The 24,466-nt window shown below is 42.8% G+C and overlaps 1 pseudogene across 1 annotated transcript in view; it reads left to right on the top strand.

The window, feature by feature from the left end:
• Positions 1-4,764: 4,764 nt before the first annotated feature.
• The window catches only part of LOC309563697 (beta-microseminoprotein-like), a 40,702-nt pseudogene continuing 21,000 nt past the window's right edge, over positions 4,765-24,466 (top strand). The window contains exons 1-2 of the transcript XR_014226216.1: positions 4,765-4,821; positions 17,728-17,851. The product of XR_014226216.1 is annotated as a beta-microseminoprotein-like (transcript). The remainder of the gene's footprint in view (positions 4,822-17,727; positions 17,852-24,466) is intronic.

The raw sequence follows: 24,466 nt of genomic DNA on the forward strand, positions 1-24,466 counted from the left end.
CCGTACATACTTACATGATTTGTAACAAAGGTTTGTAACAACCTTTCTATTGAAAAAAAATTATCCAGAGACTGTTGGAGTCGCTGTTGGCATGTTTTTGCCTGAGGAATACATTCTATGTTTTCTCTCCCGTGAGGTTATGTGTGTATGGTTAAGCAACTTGGCACAGCATACTTCACTAAATATAGACACAGCCTTTCACATTAAATGACGATACCATCCAAAAGCAACATTTTTGCTATGGGTGGATGTTGATAGCTTAATCAATACAAGCTTTCTATATTCCTCGAGGAGCCTGTAAAAACTTTTTATTCTGTTACACACTCACTTTTCCTGCTAATATTATTCATTGGCTCCATATAATAAAGCCTCTACAGCACAAGTTCATTGTAAGCCATTTTTTTTTTTTTAAATATTTAATTAAAGAATTTATATTGGCAAATGTAAGTGATTTTATATAGAAAAGTTCATCCCAATAATACATAAATCCTTTGCATTTAAACTAATTTTCAGCACTTTTTTCATGGTTTCCGGATTGTTTTTTAACTATATTTTGTAATAAATATTTACTCTTTTATATAAAATTGTCTTGCCGTCCCTCTCTGGTACCAGTAGCTCCAAAAGGTTCTGTTTCTTTTTTTCGCTATGTTAACTATGGATCTGTACCCTTTACTGTATATAGCCTATCTTCCCTTTTTAATTTACAGAACAGTTTACTCGCTGGGTCCTATTTTATTATAGAGCAGGCTGTTCATAGATTATTTCACTGCAAATGCTGGTTTCTTTTGTGACTTCTACCAAAATTACGAAAACCTGTTTTGAGTGGACTGGCTTTTTAACCACTTTACCACCGGAGGATTGTGCTGTCCTACGTCCAGGCCACTTTTTGCGATTCGGCACTGTGCGACTTTAACTGACAATTGCACGGTTATGCAATGCCGTACACAAACTAAATTTACGTCCTTTTTTTCCCCACAAACAGAGCTTTCTTTTGGTGGTATTTGATCACCTGTGCGATTTTCATTTTTTGCGATATAAATAAAAAATGTGACAATTTTGAAAAAATAACAATATTTTTCTACTTTGACAGTTAAAAAATATCCAATATATTCAATTTTTGTCATATATTTAGGCCAAAATGTATTTAGCTACATGTCTTTGACAAAAAAATTGTCAATGAGCGTATTTGTAACCGCTTTAAGACCGGAAGATTTTACCCCATTCCTGACCAGGCCATATTTTGCGATTCGGCACTGCGTTACTTTAACGGACAATTGCGCGGTCATGCGATGCTGTACACAAATTAAATTTATGTCCTTTTTTTCCCACAAATAGAGCTTTCTTTTGGTGGTATTTGATCCCCTGTGGGATTTTTACTTTTTGCGCTATAAACAAAAAAAGATCGACAATTTTGAAAAAACAACAATATTTTTCACATTTTTTTATATGAAATTTCCCCAAAAAAAATTTAAAAATCAAAATTTTTTAACATTTTAGGCCAATTTGTTTTCTGCTGCATATTTTTGGTAAAAAAAATCACAATGAACAAAGGTTTGGTGCCTCAGGCCAAGGGGGTGGGACTTTATGGGCTCAATCAAACAATATAATGAAAATAAAATGAATATTTGTAATTTATTGGAGCAAAATCCATAAATAATACAATACAATACTTGATTGTGTGTGTGGGTTATAGACCCATAGGTGATCGTGAGATAGGATAGAAAAAAAAAAGTGACAAGGTGATTGGTGACAAAAGATATAGCTCTCTGTCTGTTTGTGTGTACAGCATGGGAACTGTTGAGAGAGAATATCTGAAGTTTCCTACGCGTTTCGGCATTTACAATACGTTGCCTTTGTCAAGGAAAAATTGTCCACCATATCTGGAAAATATAGTAGATAATTGTCAAAAGATACAGTATGCAAGAAATGGACATTTCTCCATTGTTGCATAGGAGAGTAAATATACACATACTTGTGACATATATGTCTGCTCCGGGAACCTTGCGTCAGATCTCCCAAGTATATCACACAGGATTTGAGAAAGATGCTGCCTCTGTGGTATATAGGGGAGATTTGGTAAGTTTTGTTGGGATGGAATATGTGTATCAAAAGAGATGGTTATCCCATAATTTTTTATTTTCCATTATTGTATTGTGATTGTAACAAACTATGTCAATAATGCTCTGGAACCCCCATGTCTGCTCTCCCAAGCACGCCCAACACAGGTGACCCCGGAGTTACACATCTCCGGGGGTTGACAGAGAACCGGAGGATCGCATCCCCCGGTATGACCCCAATGCAGGGGACATACATCTCTTTCTAAATCTGTGTCGGCGGCTACGGAACATCCTTCTCCCTTCAATCCTCACATGCAGGGTGCGCGCGCAGCTCAGTCTGACGCACGCGACGCTGACACGCTTACCCGGAAGTCGGGTTCGCTACGTGATACTCCGATGCGCTATTGCGCATGCGCGAGTGGGTATAAATAGCCGGGGATTTGAAACAGAGCGCCACTTCCCTCCAGCAGAGGGAACGTGACGGACGCCCGGGACCCGCTACATCTGGACACATTTCCAACTACCTTACCACCAACAGTGAGTTTATTAAGTCAACAATGCTGCTTTTATGCATTGTTGGTCTTTACATTTTCTTCAAGTGATAAAAATGCCTTTTACCTTGGGCTCACTTGTTAATTCTCATCACCATCAGTGCAAAACTGGAACAGAGACCGGAACCACCCCCTACTGGTGTATAAATAACATTACAACCACTGTAAGAAATACCAGCACTATATATACATATCTATTATGCCTTATTAAAGAGACTTTTCCAACTTCATCAGGTGTGTCCTTGATATAAAACTCACCTACCTCATTCACCAATCTTTCAGGGAGACCAGAACCAACAAGGGATTTGTTCCCCATCAGTCAAACCTTTACCCTCACCTTCATGTAAGTCTCTTGGAAGCCATCTCTTTTGATACACATATTCCATCCCAACAAAACTTACCAAATCTCACCCTATATACCACAGAGGCAGCATCTTTCTCAAATCCTGTGTGATATACTTGGGAGATCTGGCGCAAGATTCCCGGAGCAGACATATATGTCACAAGTATGTGTTTATTTACTCTCCTATGCAACAATGGAGAAATGTCCATTTCTTGCATACTGTATCTTTTGACAATTATCTACTATATTTTCCAGATATGGTGGACAATTTTTCCTTGACAAAGGCAACGTATTGTAAATTCCGAAACGCGTAGGAAACTTCAGATATTCTCTCTCAACAGCTCCCATGCTGTACACACAAGCAAGAACAGACAGAGAGCTATATCTTTTGTCACCAATCACCTTGTCACTTTTTTTTTTCTATCCTATCTCACGATCACCAATGGGTCTATAACCCACACACACAATCAAGTATTGTATTGTATTATTTATGGATTTTGCTCCAATAAATTACAAATATTCATTTTATTTTCATTATATTGTTTGATTGAGCCCATAAAGTCCCACCCCCTTGGCCTGAGGCACCAAACCTTTGTTCACAGTATCTATTTAGGGACGTTGGCTATACCTAATACAATAGGCTCTTAGGGATCATCACACAGTTCTAAAAAAATCACAATAAGCGTGTTTTGATTGGTTTGCACAAAAGTTATCGCAGCTACTAACTACGGGAAATTTATGTCATTTTTATAGTTTTTTTTTTTTAACTAGTAATGGCGGCGATCTGCGATTTTTTTTGTGGGACTGAAACATTGCAGAGGACAGATCGGACCCTTGACTGACATTTTTGACACTTTTGGGGGTACCAGCAACATTACTACAGTAATCAGTGCCATAAATATGCACTGTTACTGTAAAAATGACACTGGCAGGAAAGGGGTTAACTTTATTTGAGAGGAAGGGGTTAATGTATGCCTGGTGCTTACTAACGTGTGTGGGGGGAGGGGACTGTGTGACACAGGCACAGATTGCAGGTTCAGCTATGCTGAATCCTGCAATCTGTCACTGTTTGTCACTTAGGAGATCCGCCCGCTTTGTTTACACAAGCGGGCGGATCTCCACACTCGATCCCCGATGATCGGGGAAGAGCGGGAGTGATCGTGACCGGTCGGCAAGTGGTTAAACTGAATAATAGGCATTAAAATGAAAATATTACTTTCTGGTGAAATCTCAGGCTACAGAGGTGGCCAGGGAACCCACAAACACTCTTCCTGAACAGACTTCAGGACACAAACACTATGGATCCAATATGATGACAACCGACTCACTTGCCCCTTACTCACCAAGCCACCATAGCTTTGGCAGCAGATATATGACAAACAAACCCTCGACTTCTGGGGCTGTTTGTCACAGTTACTATTACTATTCCAGTTTAATCTCTGGGTAGCTATGATTCTCCTCCATTGCCAAAAAATTCAAAGGTCACTTCCTTGCAACCATGGTGCTAATATTATTTCAAGGATAATGTGTTTGAGACAAGGATACAAGGATAATACTATTCCTAATACAATCATACTATGCAAACTACTCATGTCCCAGGTTTCTGAATATTTGCACATTATTTGCGTGCCAATTCCTGAGAGATAACAACAACTAACTGTGCTACAGCCCATTTCAGTGTTTTGTTAGGACTATCCATATATAATTCACAATTCTGGCAGAGACAATCATCCAATGAATAGTACGGAGGCATTAGTAATGTATTATTATTATAGCCTTTAGAGTCACATGGCCCTTGGCCAGTATATAAATAATGAAAGCACATCTTTTCTGCACTAGCCATTGACCAATAGAGACAACACCAACAATGGTAAGTCTAATTTAGTATCTGATATTATAAAAGGCAGTATCACATGTTATAATTGAGGGTTTTGAAGTGTTTGGCCATTTTATAAAAAAGGTACACGTTTTGAAATGACCAGCATTAATATATAGCGGTATATAATATATATATATATAGAGATAGAGAGATAGAGAGATAGATAGATAGATAGATAGATAGATAGATAGATAGATAGATAGATAGATAGATAGATAGATAGATAGATAGATAGATAGATAGATAGATAGATAGATAGATAGATAGATAGATACATTAAAATATATGCGGACTTAGGACAAAGAAGACTCTCCTGGACTTTCAAAACCTTTTAAACCTGATTAAGGACCCATTTGTACTTTGGCAGCATGTTTGCTCAAAAGCCTAAACAATACAAAACAACAAATATTTAAAGCGTTAGAAATGCATAAAAACCACAAGCATTTGGGTAAAGTTCAAAATTGGAATTGGGCCCCTAATCTTTACATTTCAACACAAGATGTATTTTATGGAGCTAATTAAAATGCATGCAAAGCCCAAATTTTTTTTTTTCATTTTGGATATAATGTGGACAGGTTAGAAACTCTGTGTAATTTTTACTACTATATATCTCTGCTGCAGAGGTTCACCCTAATTAATGGCCTTGATGACCACTGTCTCTGATACAGAAAGTGACGGAAGATCAGATTTTTTGAGCTGTCGCCGGAACACATGGCGAGGGGAAATTGAAAATTGGGATACCTGTTCTGGTGACAACTTTCTAAAAGGGGATATCCCCTTGGTTTAGGGGGATCTCTTCTTACTTCCTATGCCTGAATATGCAAGACTGGAGGTGATGGGAAATCACCTTGATGGGGCAGAAAAAAAACACAGTGGTGTCTTGACCATTCCCTAACCTATTTGAGGAAATATCACAGCATTAGTAGAACTCTTTATTAATGGTAATTTAGGTTCATGAGTAGGGATGGAATGATTATACTTTTAAATTACATAGAGTACATTTTGATTTGGTCCAAAAAGATTTAAAAGATAGGCACAATTTTGGAACACAAAGTTTCTTCCTCCTTAGTAAGAAAAAAAACTCTGCCCTAAGTGACCAACCTAAAGGAATAATTGGTTTGCCTCGCAAAGGAGGGAAAGGTGACCCATGGAGCTTTCTGCCCCTAACATTTAATTATCCATGGAAGAAGCGAAAAACAGTGTCCCTGGGGAATTTGGGTTGGTCCACCCAAATTCCCCAGGGACACTGTTTTTCGCTTCTTCCATGAATAAGTTTGGGGAAGGGATTTCAGGTTGGTTTGGCACATCTCTGCATCAACCCCCCATTTTTGTAACATTTAATTATCCTGTAAGATTAGTTATGATATTAACTGAAAGAAAATATTCTGCACTTTTAGGCTTGATTTTGACTTATGCAATCTTGGTAATGTTCTTTAAACCTAACTTTTAAATCATTTTTATAAATTTTTCTATTTCTCTGTTTCTTTGTAACCCTGTAAATAAATATGTGGTGTTCCGAACTGTACAATTTCTGAGGAAGGGGCCTAATAAGTGTTTAAAGATTGCAACTTTAGTTAAAGTAAGATAATGAAGGATATAATTTTAACTCCTAATTTATGACAAATCTCTGACTTTAATCACTTAAAGGGTGCTTCCACTTATGCACGTCAAATTTAAGAATACTCTGCTATATGTTTGTTCCATGTTCCCGGTCACACAGCATATCAAAAAATATATATATTTCTTACTTTCTAGATGTTTCTAAAGCCTCGTACACACTACTTTTTTTTTTTTTTCGTTCTGCCCAGCGGGTTGAATGAAAAGACACTGACAATTCAGCTCAGAGCCGCTGTGCTAGCAATCTGATGTTGGTACAGCGATCTCCCCGGCTGAGCTATTGTGTTCTGACAAGGGGATGGCCCCCCTGTCAGAACACTCCGGTCAGCACCGATCGGTAGACCTTTTTTGGTCATGAGCTTTCATGACCCTTCAACAGTACACGCGGGCAGAATGTTGGCTGGTTTCTACTGAACTGGTCGATGCCGACTGACATTTGGCCCGTGTGTACTAGATCTAAGGAAAAGGTGTCATAGCTGATTCATTTCTAGACGATCTAAAGATGGATACACTTCATACAATTTTTGTTGTTCAATTTCCTTTAGATTTACCTTCAATTATGTAGTGCAGGGGCCTGCCTGACTCCATACAATTTGAAAGTGTCCAGGTTTAACCTCATATTATATGGTTTTGATAGATCTAATAGATAGATAGATAGATAGATAGATAGATAGATAGATAGATAGATAGATAGATAGATAGATAGATAGATAGATAGATAGATAGATAGATAGATAGATAGATAGATAGATAGATAGATAGATAGATAGATAACATAGATCTAAAAGTTGTACAAGAAATTTGTAGTATCACTAACAGACAATGCGGGAGGGCGATTTCTAAGTTTTTAGGACAGACAGTGTTCAAATCTAGTTTGTAGCTGATAATGAAGAACTGCAAACACAATACAGACAGGGTTAATTATGTTACACATTGCTCCACAGCCCTATCACAATCATTACAGAGCAAGGAGAGCACATAAGGAATTTTAAGCAAGTGAGAAGCATTTAAAAAGGTAACAGTAATTAAAGAAAAAAAATAAAATATGCTATGTGAACATTTAACAAATAAACTAGGTGTTATCCGAATTTGGCTGAAAAAGGGGAACTACACTTTAAGGGTCCGTTCACAGCAGATACACTATATTACCAAATGTATTGGGATGCCTGCCTTTACATGCACATGAACTTTAATGGCATCCCAGTCTTAGTCCGTAGGGTTCAATATTGAGTTGGCCCACCCTTTGCAGCTATAACAGCTTTAACTCTTCTGGGAAGGCTGTCCACAAGGTTTAGGAGTGTGTCCATGGGAATGTTTGACTATTCTCCCAGAAGCGCATTTGTGAGGTCAGGCACTGATGTGGATGAGAAGGCCTGGCTTGCAGTCTCCTTTCTAATTCATCCCAAAGGTGTTTTATCGGCATTAGGTCAGGACTCTGTGCAGGCCAGTCAAGTTCCTCCACCCCAAACTTGCTTATCCATGTCTTTATGGACCTTGCTTTGTGCACTGGTCCAAATCATTTGGTGGAGGGGGGATTATGGTGTGGGGTTGTTTTTCAGGGGTTGAGCTTGGCCCCTTAGTTTGAGTGAAGGGAACTCTGCATACCAAGACATTTTGGACAATTTTATGCTCCCATCTTTGTTTGAACATTTTGGGGATGGCCCCTTCCCGCTCTACTTTTTTTTTTTCTTCCAAACACAAGGCAGCAAAAGATAAAGCGCACACATCAATGCACAAGGAAAAACAGCAGGCTAGCAGAAATGTGGTTTCTCTGCCATGTCATAGACCCTTTGCATGTTTCAAGAAGTGAGTTGTAAAGTGCATGTTAAAATACAATACACCACGGGACGTTACCAGATGTGATCATGGCAGGACGTGCTTCCCCCGGAGCTCCGCTATCCTCCTGCAATAATTTGCTACTTGTACCTAATTACTCAGAGAATTTCACCACCAAATTTGCAGCAAAGGCTTCTAACACTCAGGGGATGCCGTCAACTGCTTTCAAAACTGAGGGGAAGGCGCCACTCGATCAGCGGCAGACTAGCTCCTCTCGTGGCAAAGGCCTCAACTCCGCCTCTGACATATTGGTGCCAGCATCTTCTTTACAGCGCTCCGGTCAGCCAGCCATGAGGATGGAGTAGGTAATAGACACGGCGCTGCATGAGACACCTTCCTTCCCATCCGGGGAACAGGAAGCAGACTCAGAAGCCATCACAAAACCCATCTTAGAAGCTATAGATGCATTTTTTTATTTTTGGATTAGCGCAGTTGTTCTTTCCTTTCTATATATTCTTGTTTGACTTTCAATTTGCGGCTTATCCATGGACATATTCGAGTACAGGGCCTCTAAAGTGGTCAATACTGATGGGGTCTTTGAAACATTCACAGCTGATGACACAGATATGAGTGGCCTTTTCATGAGATTAAAAAATCTGATGGTATCAGAAATACATACTCAATGGGACATAGCCTTTCTCGAAAGCTATGTGAAAAGATCTATGGTCCCAAGGAGTTTGAGGTGGGAGGTATGTCCACAATCAGATGAAGTGGAACTAGAAGACTGGCACAAGTACTTTAATGAAGCTGGTGTCAGTTTTCTAAAATTTCTCTCAGCCCGGAAAAGTGCCAAACTATCCAGGCTTGATGGTGAAATTAAATTAGTTAAAGAAAAACTTGTTCCCCATATGACTAGTGAGGCATATAAGTCTGCCTCTGCAGACCTATTGAAATATCTTGAGAAAGAGGAAAGGGAACAAAAGATTAAGAAACGGAAAAAATTTAACCGTGATGTACAGGATTACCAATCGGGTGCTGTTTTTGAATGGCAAAAAAAGTTGTTGGGTGAATTGGTGCCACCTGAGGAGGGGATGGAGCTATCCACTAACCCGCCCAGGGTTGCCTTTAATGGTCCACCTCAACCTACAAATAATGTTCCCAAACCCAACAAAAAAGGAACCCGACCCAATGGTAGACGCCCCTCATTCAAATCACCCCATAGAGGACCTAATTCGGCTAACAACAAACCGATCACTAATCAACCTAAAAATAACACTAATTTCCCTGGGCAAGGGCAACACAATGATTGGCAGCGAGGGCGTGATCGTAATCCCTATGGAGGGTATGGACAATTTGATTATCCCAACACTCCCCAGTGGAGGAGGGGTCCTGATAATTATGGTGAATCTGGTTACTACTATCCCCATCCATATGGTCCCGAACGAGAACATTATCGTTCACCGCATAGACGGCCATACTATAGTCCTCCGAGACCTAATTCACACTGGTATGATCCATCTTATAATCGTCCGCCAGGGCCTGAAAGGGATTCTCATGAACATAACAAAGGTATACCCCCTAATAGACCTGGGAATTATCATTACAATGTTCCGGTCAACAATAGATTTTATCCCCTAAGACATAATGAAGCATCTAATGAGGGGGCAACTCCCCAAACACAGATCAATGCTTCTATTTCAAGGGATGTGGCCTCAGATAGCTCCAGTACAAAGATGTTCGCTGGACAGAGCTATCCGGGTTGGGGTTTTCCCAAGGCCAACCAAGGCATCAAAAGGCCCGCTGACCCCCAAGAGGATGTAGAGGAGGGAGGCGCAACAAATCAAAAGAAATCAAAGACGTAGAAGGTGCAGGAATTTTTAACCTCAGCAAAGTAACACTTAATAAAGCTGAAATACGCATTCTGGATAAGGGCTTAAAATTTGCACCACCACAACGTCTAAATAAGTTCCAAACTTATATGGACGTCCATAAATTTGTGAGGAAGATGAGTGTCAAACGGCATATTATGAGTAACCCCATAGGACAACAATGCATTGAACCCCGACAGTATCAACACTCAGGGTTATCCAATGCTTCAGTATTCAACCCGCCTGGGTCTCTAGCACCGTCTTTAAAGGTTTTTAGAGACGTGATACTAAGAGATTTAGACCGTATTCAGGTCCACAAAACCTCCTTGCCCAGTGACCTACAAATAGGACTAGATTCTCTATGCAATAAAAAAATCTAGTAATTAGGCCGGCAGACAAGGGTGGGGGAATAGTCGTCCTTGATAGGGAAGACTATATGGTGGAAATGAATAGGTTATTAAGTGATGTTCAGACCTATACCCTACTCCCTTCCGACCCTAAGACTAAATATAAAAAGGTGTTGGTTAATATCGTAGAAGAAGGTCATGAGTTGGGCATACTAAATAAGAAGGAGAAATCCTATCTTGTTCCGAAATGCCCTCGTACGCCTGTCATATATTGCCTCCCTAAAATGCATAAGAGTCTGACTTCCCCCCCGGGTCGCCCCATTGTCAGTGGCATAGACTCTGTGACGTCCCGGGTGGGGAAGTACATTGATTCTTATTTGCAGCCCCTAGTCCAGAGGACTCCATAGTATGTCAAGGATACGACTCAGATTCTTAATCTGTTATCTGGACTGATCCCTACTGCCAACTTAAGGATGGTAACGGCAGATGTATCCTCTCTTTACACTGTCATACCGCACCATCTTGGTCTAGATGCAGTGAGAATGTTTCTGAATAGAGACTCTCAAATACCCACTCTACAAATCTCTTTCATTATGAGACTTTTGGAGTATGCCACCCATCATAACTATTTTTGGTTTGATGGGAGGTTTTATCGCCAAATAACAGGAGTTGCAATGGGGGCTAAGTACGCGCCCTCCCTTGCCAACTTGTTCATGGCCCAGTGGGAGGAGGACGTCATCTATGCCCATCATAGGCCTCAGCTGATGCTGTGGGCCAGGTATATTGAGGATGTCCTCCTCCTCTGGGATTGCCATCACCATGACTTAACTTCATTTATGGAGGAGCTCAATACTAATTCAAGGGGTATACATTTCAATTATGAGTGCAGCCAATCTAACATCAACTTTCTTGATATAACAATATCAATTAAGGATGACGTTTTTACAACATCTACATATTTTAAATCAACAGACAGAAACTCCTATATCCCTGTGGATAGCTGCCACTATGACCCATGGCTAAAGGCGGTACCGAAGGGGCAATACCTCCGTATTAGGAGAAATTGCTCTAACCACCAGGAGTTTTTGTCCCAAGCAGATGTTTTGACCAAAAGATTTCAGGAAAAGGGGTATAATTATGAGTTCCTTCAAGAGACACTCACAGAAGTTCAACAACTAGACAGGGCACAACTGTTAAAACCCAAGAAGGTAGAGAATGTCGATAGTGCATCTAATTCGACCATTGCACCCTTTATTACTTCTTTTTCTAGCCAACATATGACTATAAAAAATCTTATCCGTCGTCATTGGCATATTCTAAACAATGACCCAGTTCTGGGAACCACCTTACCTGATAGGCCCAAAGTTATTTTTAAGGGTGCATCTTCTTTGAGGCATCATCTAGCCCCCAACGTACTGGAGCCCCCTAAACCTAGGGCCACTTTCCTAGATCAACTTACAGGGTACTTTAGATGCAATAGGTGTCAAATCTGTTCACTTAACTCTGTGAAAAAGCGTAACACCAAATCCTTCACTTCCCAAAGCATGGGGAAATCATTTGATATTGACCCCTTCATCTCCTGTACCACTAAAGGAGTGGTATATTTGCTTCAATGTCCATGCGGTTACCAATACATCGGCAGGACTAAACGCCCCCTTAATGTTAGACTTAATGAACATGTAGCTAATATTAGGAAAGCGTTTCCGAAGCACTCTGTCTCCAAGCATTACGCACAGGCCCACAACAGTGACCCTAGGAATACGCTGTTTCTTGGAATCGATAGGTTCACCCCACACTGGAGGGGGGAGCCTCATACTAGAGGTATCTCCCGTCTTGAAATGGCATGGATCTATAGGGCCAAGACCTACACGCCTTTTGGTTTAAATGTAGATACAGAAATCAATGCATTCATCGACAATTCTTAGTCTACATAAGGTGGTAGATTATATCTTGTCCGTCTGGCATGTGCCATCAGTGTGCCAATCCACAATTTATTATTATGTCCAGAGGTTATCTTATTGTTATCTTCATATGCCCTTCAAGACTTCATAGAATGTTACTGTAATCCTACTAGTTATGTGTTACTGTTTTATTTTTCTATTTTATCTTTGGATGCCTGTTACGGATATTCTAATTGGTTTTACAATTCATAACAGGGTTTATAAACATTGTACAATTTCTTTTGGGGTCAGAATCCATCACCGGAATTTCCCATTTATTTTAACACATTATATATAATATATAATTTTTATACTTTTTATTGTTCCTGTCTATATATTCAATTTATGCACAAATTTGATTTATAGTTTGTTTTACTATTCAATTAGTGCAACGACTATGTTGGATCTATTCAATATTCAATATTTCAATTATTTTTGATTTATTTTACTTTATACCATTCAGTGGTCGGCCTAACCCCTACGGGTGTGGGTCTTCCTATTAGGTTATTTCTTATGTTGTTTACATCCTGTTGGTCCTGACCCCCCTCAGTGCTGGGTTTTGCACAATTTCCGGTTCCGGGCTACACGGGATCACCTTGTTTGCTGTATTTTCATTGAGTTTACTGGACCGTGTAGGCAACTTCCGGTTCCGGGTTACCTCAACCAAGATGGCGGTTAGGGAACTTCTGGTCATCGATCTAATCACCACTATGGCTATTAATAGGTGGCGTCAGCACGCCGCCCGTACCTTTGAGAATATCATCTTTGATGAAACGCGTCAGGTCACGGCGTGCTGACGTCACCTACACGTTGCTGTCCACGAGGGACGGGCGAGCGGAGCCGTCCGGCCGGCGGCTTTTTTCCTCTCTGCATTTGGCCTAAATCATCTGACTGTTTGTAAGTGCATTACTATATTTTTTATTAATAAATACATCCGTGGGTTTTACACTATGGCGTTTTCCATATATTTTGCATTATCCATGGTTGATCCATCACCGTCTATCTGAGTTCCCTATTTGAGTGAGGAGACACACCGGATTGGTTCCCTCCATATCCTTCCTGCCTCCATATCATCAGGAGTCGGTAAGGGTGTTTATCTACCAGAGGTGTTTCCCCCACTTGCTTGCATGTTCGAGTCACATCTATCCAGTTACCTATAAGCTCTCCATACTCATCCTTGTGGTAAGCTGCTGTCCTATTGGGGCAAATCCCCCCCTTTTTGGTGCATCTGCTGTTTTTCCTTTTCATTTTGGGATCCGCGTTGGAACCTGGTAGCCCACCTGGATCCTACTCCTGGGTCGTATTGGAATTATACTGATGGGCTTTTATTTATCATATTTCCGGTAAGCGGTACCTGCACAAGTTACCCGATTTTGTTTCCATATCTCTGGACATTATTCGGATTTTTTTCAACTTCACCATACAATCAACTTGTACACATCATCCACAGCGCAACTTATTTTTATATTGGACATTTTTTGGGTGCTAGTCTCACTTGAGGTTGCTGCTTTTATTTTTGGATTAGCGCAGTTGTTCTTTCCTTTCTATAGATGCATGTAAGGCCGCACTTATGACCCGCATTGACTATTTAGCTCCTGAATGTACTTTAATCAGACATGGTCTGGATAAAATCAGGGGTCGCCTCACATCAGCAGAAGATAGGATATCCAAGATTGAAGATAATACCCATTCCCATGGCACTCAGCTTTCTGAACTAAAGGGTCTGGTGAGGTCATTCCAGCAAAGGGCTGATGATGCTGAAGATAGACAGAGATGGAATAATATCAGGGTGGTGGGGCTGCCAGAAGGGGCTAAAGGACAGTTCTTTAAGCAGTTATTTTCCATGGAAGATCTCCCACCTACGTATGTGGTAGAGAGTGCCCTCTGTGTTCCCACAGGTGCTAGATCCCCTGTAGCCCCCATCCCTCCCCCAAGGCCCATTCTGGTCCCATTTATACATTTCAGGGATGGGACCTGCTTCTATCTGAGGCAAGGAAACACCAGGATCATCAATTTGAAAATGCACACATAATGTTGTTCCCTGATTTCTCAGCAGAAAGGCAGAAGAAGCAACGTTCTTTTACAGAGGTCCGGAGGCAACTGAGGGAGAAGGACATCAAATACAGCATGTTATACAACAGCAAGCTTTGTGCTACAAAAAAAAAAAGGGTCAGTAACATTTTTTGACAGTCCACTGGAGGCCTCTAAGTGGCTGGACAAAGAACACTGACACCTGTTCAACCTCCCCAGTTGCTTGCAACAAGGGAGCCCTTAGCTGGTCTATCTATTGACTTTACGTTTCCTTATCCGCTTCTGGGGACGGGTGTATACTCTCCAAAAAGTTGAATGTCCACACTATGGTGGCTCTATACATACCTTGTCTTCTCTGCTGCAACCTATTCTCCTCCATACCATACATGCAAACAGTACCTTAACAATGGTGGTTTACCATGACCAGGTACTAGCACTAAACCTGACTATGCTGGAGTCTCCCATTCAAGATGTGAAACAGTCATCTGGAACTACCTGTCAGGGTGCCAGGAAACCAGACCACACGAAGATGCAGGTAAAATAAAGCAGTGTATTAGGGCAACAACAATAAATGCACAGCAAAAGAGAGCAGCAAAATCAGGAACAGCCAGGGTCAAGTCCAGAAGCAGGTAGTTATCAAAGCCGGGATCGAGTCTGGAAGTGGGTAGTCATTCAAGCCATGGTCGAGTCCAGACGTAGGTATTCAGCTGATGCCGGGTCGTCTGCTGATGCAGATACATAAGCAGATGCAGGATCAAGAGCCAGGAAAGTCGTCAGCCAAGCCAAGTCATGCACGGAGGAACACGGAGAACAGAAGAACAGAAGACTGCTAGCTGTGATGCACCTTGGAGCACAAACACAAGGGCAAGGACTACAAGTCATCAGGTGATATAAATAGTTAGGTGTGCAACATCATCACTGAGCGATGTCCAGGCAGCATGCAAGTAATGATGCAAACAGAGTTTATAAGAGAAGGCAGTCTGCATATGTCCAAGATGGCTGCCAACAGGAAGGCAAGATAAGACCTTGATACTGCCGAACTGTTGTGATCAACGTTTGGACCTCCATAAGATTATTTGTTTGGTTTTTGGGATGAAGTTGCATACCAGGCATTTTTGTTCTATTTTGTTGAGTTTCTGCTATAATGGCAAAGGGCGTTTGAACCAGCTGACATACAGGAATGGTAGACTCCAACCTTCCACTACAGTGGGTTACCTCCCCCACTTATCTGGGTGTCCAAATTACCACTTGAGTTAAAGACTACCTTACTTTAAACCTTCTCCCACTGATAATACAACTTCAACAAAATATACAGGCTTGAAAAAAACTTCCCTTGTCATTGTTGGGGAGAATACGTCTTCTCAAAATTAGGGCATTGCCAGTTATATTGTACTTCTTGCAACAATCCCCAATTTGGGCACCCAAATCATTCTTAAGGAAGCTAGATAGTATTATTGGATCTTTTCTCTGGTCTCCTGGATCATCTCGCATAGGACTTAGGGTTCTGCAAGAGCCCTGGGGCCAGGGAGGATTGGCATTGTTGGATTGGCAAAAATATTACCTGGCGGGACAGATGGTGTTTGCAAGATGCTGGCTAAGGACAGATGATGGGGACTCAGCCACAGTACTGGAGGCTGCACAGCTTGGGTCATATGAGAGTCTGAGGCTGGCACTATACAGAGGCCTAAGGTCTGATCTTCCCTTAACCCTGACTATGAAAGCCACCATTAGAGCATGGGCAATGGCGACCAAACTGGCATGCCCGAGCTATAATGGCATGTCACCATCCAACCCCTTTGCAAGAATGCTACTCCGTCAAATTTTTACTCTATGCCCGACCCTGTGATCTGGGCAACCAGAGGTATCAAGACCCTGGGAGACATCACTAGGGAAGGGGATCTCTTAACATTTGACCAACTGAAGGGGAGACATGACCCAACTCCCACCTGTTTAGATTTCTTCAACTAAGCCTTGCTTTTAATAGCCAATTCCATGAGATGAAGGTGGAGATCCTACCATTGGATCTGGAGGACTTGTTATCAGATGAAGACCTGGTCAAAACTCTCTCGGTTGTTTATAAAGAACTATTCAAAAAGACCCCGACTGCTGTGACTAAATGTAGGGAAAGATGGACAGCAGAGATACCAGCTATTCAGGGAGAAGACTGGGACGACCTCTAGGAAAAACGTTTCAATCACCTAGTAACATCCAGGGACAGGCTAATTCAATTCAAATTTCTCCACAGTATTTACTACACCCCAGATAGATTAGCAAAAATCTATCCTACCTCTTCAGTGGGGTGCTGGCATTGTTCTACTTCTCCTGCCAATGCAGATCATATTTTTGGGGAGTGCCCTCAGAACCAGAATTTCTGGACTGAGGTCACTTCCTGTGCCTCTGAGGTACTGATGGTTCCTGTTCCACTCTCAGCCAGGGTTTGTCTGCTGGGCTTGGTGGAGGAGGTGGTGCCATCTGTTGCACATAGAACTCTCATAAATATTCTGCTGTTTTATAGAAGGAAAGCCATACTTCTGCACTGGAAAAAAACAGTTAGCCCCCTCCATCTCTTTTTTGGAAGGGACTGGTAAACTCCATGATACCATTCTATAGGGCAACATATATATATCCAGGGGATGTGGAAAAAAAAATTGATAAAGTATGACAGTCATGGCTTAACTCAACATCTACTGTGAGGTAGTAACCTACATCAGGAATTATATCTTGAGATATAATGACAGAGCTGGATAGTCCATATTAGCTGCAGACCTGGTTGGGTGGGACACATGCCTTTTAATACAAAAGATGGGAGGGCTCATAGTGAAATGGCCCCTACACACATATTCAAGACATCTGGTGCACTTTACATCCTGAAAGTTGATCATATTTGTATCTTTCCAGTTGTGAGTCGAGCTGGTTTGGGTTGAGGGTGGGACTAGGGAGGGAGGATTGAGGGAGGTATTTTTCTATTTTTCTCATTTTAAAGAGTTGTTTCATGACTAGTCTAGATACTGTATCACAACCTGGGCACTTCGCCTTAGGTGGTGTATCCTTACTTACTCTGCCTTTAAGGTTGTATTGTTTTATACTTTCGTATGATGTGAAAATCTTAGTAAAAAGAATTTTCAATAAATAAAATACAATGCACCGCAATGCAGTATGCCAGCTTATGTCAATGCACATGCGTTTACCTGTGCTCAATGCAAACCTTGCAGTAGAATGGACCCTAAAGGTATCTAATTAGTAAATATATTGTGAATGATGCTAACAATTATGATAGAAGACTAATTATAGCTTTAACAGATGTCTTGATGTTTACAGGAATTCCTTCTACCTGCCCTTCTTGTAATGGGCATGGTCTCTCTGTGTGGTGCACAGTGTGAAACAGAGCATTGTACAAAAGTCCTTCGTGATCCTCATAAGCATGCGTTATATGTGACATATGGTAAGTTGAATAATAAACTCTGTAGTAGGTAGTAGAAACTGATATAAATCAGACCCATGATAACTCATGATATCTTATGATATTTGTAGACCCAAAACACAAGTTGCCTTGCATGAAATAACCATAAGTAAACCAAGTCACATGTAGTGATGTCGCGAACCTAAAATTCGCGGTTCGCGAACGGCGAACGCGAACATCGGCAAATGTTCGCGAACCGGCGAACCGGGCGAACCGCCATAGACTTCAATAGGCAGGCGAATTTTAAAACACACAGGGACTCTTTCTGGCCACAATAGTGATGGAAAAGTTGTTTCAAGGGGACTAACACCTGGACTGTGGCATGCCGGAGAGGGATCACGCAAAAAAAAGTTCTTAAAAATTATAATTTTTTGATAGAGAGCCAATTATTGGAAAAATTAAAAAAAAATAAAAATAAAAAATTTCTTTGGATTTAGCATCTGGGGGGTCTAAAAAGTGTACCTGTGAAGTTTCAGCTCTGTAGCATGTCCAGAACCCCTAAAAAACAGCATTTTTCTTATATTTTCAGGAATATGGCTTCTCTGCGGCTGGCTTTTTCTCTTGCAGGCATTTAGCGGGCATTTTTTTAGGCAGGCATGTCATTTTTTGTATTTAGTGTCTGGGGGGGTCTAAAAAGTGTACCTGTCAAGTTTCAGCTCTGTAGCATGTCCAGAACCCCTAAAAAACAGCATTTTTCTTATATTTTCAGGAATACGGCTTCTCTGCGGCTGTCTTTTTCTCTTGCAGGCATTTATCGGGCATTTTTTTAGGCAGGCATGTCATTTTTTGTATTTAGTGTCTGGGGGGTCTAAAAAGTGTACCTGTCAAGTTTCAGCTCTGTAGCATGTCCAGAACCCCTAAAAAACAGCATTTTTCTTATATTTTCAGGAATACGGCTTCTCTGCGGCTGGCTTTTTCTCTTGCAGGCATTTATCGGGCATTTTTTTAGGCAGGCATGTCATTTTTTGTATTTAGTGTCTGGGGGGTCTAAAAAGTGTACCTGTCAAGTTTCAGCTCTGTAGCATGTCCAGAACCCCTAAAAAACAGCATTTTTCTTATATTTTCAGGAATACGGCTTCTCTGCGGCTGGCTTTTTCTCTTGCAGGCATTTATCGGGCATTTTTTTAGGCAGGCATGTCATTTTTTGTATTTAGTGTCTGGGGGGTCACAAAAGTGTACCTGTCAAGTTTCAGCTCTGTAGCATGTCCAGAACCCCTAAAAAACAGCATTTTTCTTATATTTTCAGGAAAACGGCTTCTCTGCGGCTGGCTTTTTCTCTTGCAGGCATTTATCGGGCATTTTTTTAGGCAGGCATGTCATTTTTTGTATTTAGTGTCTGGGGGGTCTAAAAAGTGTACCTGTCAAGTTTCAGCTCTGTAGCATGTCCAGAACCCCTAAAAAACAGCATTTTTCTTATATTTTCAGGAATACGGCTTCTCTGCGGCTGGCTTTTTCTCTTGCAGGCATTTATCGGGCATTTTTTTAGGCAGGCATGTCATTTTTTGTATTTAGTGTCTGGGGGGTCACAAAAGTGTACCTGTCAAGTTTCAGCTCTGTAGCATGTCCAGAACCCCTAAAAAACAGCATTTTTCTTATATTTTCAGGAATACGGCTTCTCTGCGGCTGTCTTTTTCTCTTGCAGGCATTTATCGGGCATTTTTTTAGGCAGGCATGTCATTTTTTGTATTTAGTGTCTGGGGGGTCACAAAAGTGTACCTGTCAAGTTTCAGATCTGTAGCATGTCCAGAACCCCTAAAAAACAGCATTTTTCTTATATTTTCAGGAATACGGCTTCTCTGCGGCTGTCTTTTTCTCTTGCAGGCATTTATCGGGCATTTTTTTAGGCAGGCATGTCATTTTTTGTATTTAGTGTCTGGGGGGTCACAAAAGTGTACCTGTCAAGTTTCAGATCTGTAGCATGTCCAGAACCCCTAAAAAACAGCATTTTTCTTATATTTTCAGGAATACGGCTTCTCTGCGGCTGTCTTTTTCTCTTGCAGGCATTTATCGGGCATTTTTTTAGGCAGGCATGTCATTTTTTGTATTTAGTGTCTGGGGGGTCTAAAAAGTGTACCTGTCAAGTTTCAGCTCTGTAGTATGTCCACAACCCAAAAAAAACAGCATTTTTCTTATGATTTTTAGTAGAAAACTAATGCAGTGTCTTTCCAGCTGTCTTTTTTTCTTTCTGGCAAGCTGAAATATGATATGCCAAGGCAAACATGCCTATCAGTTGAGCTATGACACAGACAACACTGCACACATGGGGAAATATGTAAAACAAAAAACAGGAAAAGGAAATTAGGTGACGGTAACAAAACATGATATTGTGATTGGCCAAATAAAAAGTCACCTCGCGATGAGGTCGCGCCAAAGTCGCGCTAAGTCGCGCCAAAGTCGCACTGGAAGCGACGCTACTTTAGTGGTAGCGGCAGTGTAAACCAGCACTAAAACATCCAGTGTGTGAATACGATCAGGTATGATGTTTTATCGGTCAAGTAGTGTAAGGGTTACGCCCGTTGCCCGCTTCACAGTGACAGACCAAACTCTGACAGACCAAACTCCCCGTTTAACAGTCAGTCAGTCCATTTGCACAACCGCAAACTCCCAATTTGCACAAGGTTGGATACCAAGCTAGCCATGTCCCGTTCCTTGTCCTCACTGACATCATTGAAGGTCTCTTCCTCCACCCAGCCACATACAACACCAAGGGTCCCCGAAAGGTGAGAACAAGCCCCCTGGGACGCCTGCTGTGGCTGGTATTCCACCTCCTCAAAGCCACCTTCCTCCTCTGACTTCTCTTCTTCAGACTCCTCTCTCTGCGTTGCCACAGGTCCAGCAATTGACAACGACAAGGCTGCTTCTGGTGGTGATGAGGACCACAACTCTTCCTCTTCATGCTCATCTACAGCCTGATCCAGTACTCTTCGCAGGGCACGCTCCAGAAAAAACGCATATGGGATGAGGTCGATGATGTTGCCTTGGGTTCGACTGACCACCAGGGTTGTCATCTCCGCAAAAGGACGCATGAGCCTACAGCCATTGTTCATGAGCATTCAGTAACGCGGCCAAAAAATACCCAGCTCCGCAGAAAGAATGAAAGAAAATGAATGTTTTTTTTTATGAAAAATTATCCTGCGGATCGCTTTTGGTCTGTACACAATGAAGCAACGACCTTATCATCTGGGGTGTGCCAACACAATCCTAGAGGTGATCGCTTCATTGTGATACGCAAGCCCCTTCACCACGACAAGGTAACGATCACGAAGGGGAATTGACACATGTATGTGCCTTTTTTTTTGTTTTTTGTTTTTTTGCAGCCACAGTGTAGCACCAGAGGCCAGAAAAATTAGGCATGTACACATGCATGAAAAAGTAGGTATTGTTGCAGCCGCTGCTGTAGCAGCGGCCTGAAAAATTGAGGTTTTAAGGCAGAAAGTGCACTAAAACATTGCTGCTTGAACCGTAGTTGGTGGCGGAGACGTCACGTAAGTCATCCGGCATGCAGAGAATGATTATATACAGCAGCGTGTGGACCATTTTTAGGCCAAGGCATCTCAGTCATCACCAGGCCTTTTTTAGTCAAATGCATCCCCCACTGTCAGTCCCTTCGGGATCCATGCCTCATTCATCTTAATAAACGTGAGGTAATCAAGACTTTTTTGACCTAGGCGACTTCTCTTCTCAGTGACAATACCTCCTGCTGCGCTGAAGGTCCTTTCTGACAGCACACTTGAAGCGGGGCAGGCCAGAAGTTCAATGGCAAACTGGGATAGCTCAGGCCACAGGTCAAGCCTGCACACCCAGTAGTCAAGGGGTTCATCGCTCCTCAGAGTGTCGATATCTGCAGTTAAGGCAAGGTAGTCTGCTACCTGTCGGTCGAGTCGTTCTCTGAGGGTGGACCCCGAAGGGCTGTGGCGATGCATAGGACTAAAAAAGCTCCGCATGTCCTCCATCAACAAGACGTCTGTAAAGCGTCCTGTCCTTGCCGGCGTGGTTGTGGTGGTAGGAGGAGGATTACTTTCACCTCTTCCCCTGTTGGATTCCCGTTGTGCTGTGACATCACCCTTATACGCTGTGTAGAGCATAGTTTTTAACTTATTTTGTAGCTGCTGCATCCTTTGCGACTGCCGGTAATTGGGTAACATGTCACAGACTTTCTGCTTATACCGGGGGTCTAGTAGCGTGGCCACCCAGTACAGGTCGTTCTCCTTCAGCCTTTTTATACGAGGGTCTCTCAACAGGCATGACAGCATGAAAGACCCCATTTGGACAAGGTTGGATGCCGAGCTACTCATGTCCAATTCCTCGTCCTCACTGATGTCATTGAAGGTGTGTTCTTCCCCCCAGCCACGTACAACACCACGGGTACCAGATAGGTGACAACGAGCACCCTGGGATGCCTGCTGTGGTTGGTGTTCCTCCTCCTCAAAGCCACATTCCTCCTCTGACTCCTCTTCCTCACACTCCTCTTCCAGTGTTGCCGCAGGTCCAGCAATCGATGGTAAGGCTGTTTCTGGTGGTGGTGATGGTGACCACAACTCTTCCTCTTCCTCTTCACGCTCATCTACGGCCTGATCCAGCACTCTTCGCAGGGCACGCTCCAGGAAAAAAACATATGGGATGATGTCGCTGATGGTGCCTTCAGTGCGACTCACTAGGTTTGTCACCTCCTCAAAAGGACGCATGAGCCTACAGGCATTGCGCATGAGCGTCCAGTAGCGTGGCAAAAAAATACCCAGCTCCGCAGAGGCTGTCCTAGCACCCCGGTCATACAAATACTCGTTGACCGCTTTTTCTTGTTGGAGCAGGCGGTCGAACATTAGCAGTGTTGAATTCCAACGTGTCGGGCTGTCGCAAATCAAGCGCCTCACTGGCATGTTGTTTCGCCGCTGAATATCTGCAAAGTGCGCCATGGCCGTGTAGGAACGCCTGAAATGGCCACACACCTTCCTGGCCTGCTTGAGGACGTCCTGTAAGCCTGGGTACTTCTGCACAAAACGTTGCACAATCAGATTCAACACATGTGCCATGCACGGCACATGTGTCAACTTGCCCAAATTCAATGCCGCCAACAAATTGCTCCCGTTGTCACACACCACTTTGCCGATCTCCAGTTGGTGTGGGGTCAGCCACTGATCCACCTGTGCATTCAGGGCGGACAGTAGTGCTGGTCCGGTGTGACTCTCTGCTTTCAGGCAAGTCAACCCCAAGACAGCGTGACACTGTCGTATCCGGCATGTGGAATAGCCCCTGGGGAGCTGGGGGGGTGCAGTTGGTGTGGAGCAAGACGCAACAGCAGAAGAGGACTCAGCCGAGGAGGTTAGCAAAGAGGATGGAGTAGGAGGAGTAGAGGAGGTGGCAGCAGGCCTGCCTGCAAGTCGTGGCGGTGTCACCAACTCCTCTGCAGCAGAGCCACGCATTCCATGCTTGGCAGCCGCCAGCAGGTTTACCCAATGCGCAGTGTACGTTATATACCTGCCCTGACCGTGCTTTGCAGACCAGCTATCAGTGGTCAGATGGACCCTTGCCCCAACACTGTGTGCCAGACGTGACATGATTTCTTTTTCCACAATAGAGTACAGGTTGGGGATTGCCTTTTGTGAAAAATAATTTCGGCCGGGTACCTTCCACTGCGGTGTCCCAATAGCGACAAATTTTTTGAAGGCCTCAGACTCCACCAGCTTGTATGGTAAAAGCTGGCGGGCTAAGAGTTCCGACAAGCCAGCTGTCAGACGCCGGGCAAGGGGGTGACTCTGCGAGATTGGCTTTTTGCGCTCAAACATTTCCTTCACAGACACCTGACTGTGGGCAGGTGACGAGCAGGAACTGCTGAAGGTGAGAGGCGGAGGGGCGGGTTGTTGATAGGGGGCATGGAGGACAGCAGTGGTTGACGTGGCTGAAGATGCTGGACCAGGAGGAGGATGGTGGCTTTCAGTTTGTGTGCTGCTTTTACTCATGTGTTGATCCCATAGGCGTTTGTGATGTGAGATCATGTGCCTTCGCAAAGCAGTTGTACCTAGGTGGGTGTTGGACTTCCCACGACTCAGTTTCTTTTGGCACAGGTTACAAATGGCATCGCTGATATCAGAGGCAGACACACAAAAAAAATGCCACACTGCTGAGCTTTGCAAGGACGGCATTCTGGTGGTGGCAACAGCTTGCGTTGATTGGCGTGCTGTCTGGCTGACCCCGGGTGCCGAATCTACATGCTGTCTGACTGCGCCACTAGCTCCTTGCGATGACCTCCTCCCCCTGCTTCCAACTCGTCTCCTCCTCCTCTCTGTCTCCCCATCTGAACTTTCCCCCTCTTCTTCTGCTCTTCGAGCAGGCACCCAGGTGACATCCACAGACACATCGTCATCATCAGCCGCTTCACTTGACAACTCAGCAAAGGCAGCAGCAGCAGGTACAACATCATCATCATCACAATGTACGTCCATGTGTATAATGCTGCCTGACTGAGACATATCCCCGTTATCTACATCCTCTGGCACTAATAGTTGCGCATCACTTATTTCTTCAAACTGATGTGAAAATAACTCCTCTGACGGATCAAGTGAAGCGGCTGTGGTGCTAGTGTTGGTGGTGGTGCCGGCG

Source organism: Pelophylax lessonae (assembly GCF_965119305.1).
Source record: "Pelophylax lessonae genome assembly, chromosome: 9".
Taxonomy (NCBI): Eukaryota; Metazoa; Chordata; class Amphibia; order Anura; family Ranidae; genus Pelophylax; species Pelophylax lessonae.